We start from the raw sequence: 1,063 nt of genomic DNA, 5'->3' as shown, positions 1-1,063 counted from the left end.
TGTTGTTGATTCCATCCTTGTCTCTATTGTTGTGGACCTGAGTTATTACCAATGATGTTGACATCCTCTTGATATTCAGGGAATTCAACCCCTAAATATTCTGCACATGTGTTTTGAGCATTGAAAGCATCTTGAATGGCTTGACGATCTCTCTTGTAATTGGCTCATTGTTCAAGCCAATTCAACAGTACATCCATATTGGTTGACAATGCACACACCTCTTCTAGTACTTCTTCACTCTTATTGCTTGGTTGGACGGTGCATGATGGCCAGCCTTGATTAGAGGCTATCTTTTCCATAAGAGTTTCAGCTTTTCCAAGGGTGAGTGACATAAATGATCCTCCAGCAGTGGCATCAAGTTGTTCATGAGCTTTTTGAGTTAATCTATGGTAGAAACTTTGCATAAGCAACCAATCTTCCATTCCATAATGAGGAAAATCTGAAACAAATTCTTAGACACGTTCCCATGCTTCTAGAATGGTCTCTCCCTTCTGCTCTTGGAAGTTGGAAATCTTTCCTCTTAAGGCATTGGTCTTGCCTACTAGAAAGAACTTTTCTATGAAGGCCTTTGAACACTTTGCCCATGTATTGATGTTGCCTTTATTGGTGTAGAACCTTTGCTTCGCCTTTCCCACTAGTGAGAATGGAAACAAGCGAAGTAGTATGATGTCTTAAGCAATGTACTTTATGATGACTGTGCTACTAATCTCCAAAAATTCTGAAGATGAGCACTAGCATCTTCATGTGCCTTTCCACTGAATGGGATAGCTTGCACCATGTTGATGAGACTTGGCTTTAGCTCGAACTTAATGTTGTTGGTTTTGAGTGTTGGTCCAGTGCGAATGTTCTCGGTGCTCAGAGCAGAGAACTCACGCATATTCTTGTCAGCCATAGCTTTAGAAACTGGTGTTGAGCTTCCTCTTGATTGGGTTGATTCTGATTGGAAGTTGTTGGTGAATCACAACCAATTCTGCAATACCCTATATAAAAATATGAACAACGACAAACAAGGGTAAGCCTGCTAAAGTAGATGTGTTATGATTTTATCAATAAGTATTTATTT

At 39.8% G+C, this 1,063-nt stretch overlaps 1 non-coding gene across 1 annotated transcript; it reads left to right on the top strand.

Annotated features, from left to right (window-relative positions):
* Positions 1–421: 421 nt before the first annotated feature.
* LOC136540992 (small nucleolar RNA R71) lies at positions 422–528 on the top strand. The gene has a single exon (XR_010780108.1). It is a non-coding gene; the product is annotated as a small nucleolar RNA R71 (small nucleolar RNA).
* The last annotated feature ends 535 nt before the right edge of the window (positions 529–1,063 follow it).

This window comes from Miscanthus floridulus, chromosome 2, assembly GCF_019320115.1.
Source record: "Miscanthus floridulus cultivar M001 chromosome 2, ASM1932011v1, whole genome shotgun sequence".
NCBI classification, from domain to species: domain Eukaryota; kingdom Viridiplantae; phylum Streptophyta; class Magnoliopsida; order Poales; family Poaceae; genus Miscanthus; species Miscanthus floridulus.
This window is presented reverse-complemented; position numbering and strand designations above follow the sequence as displayed.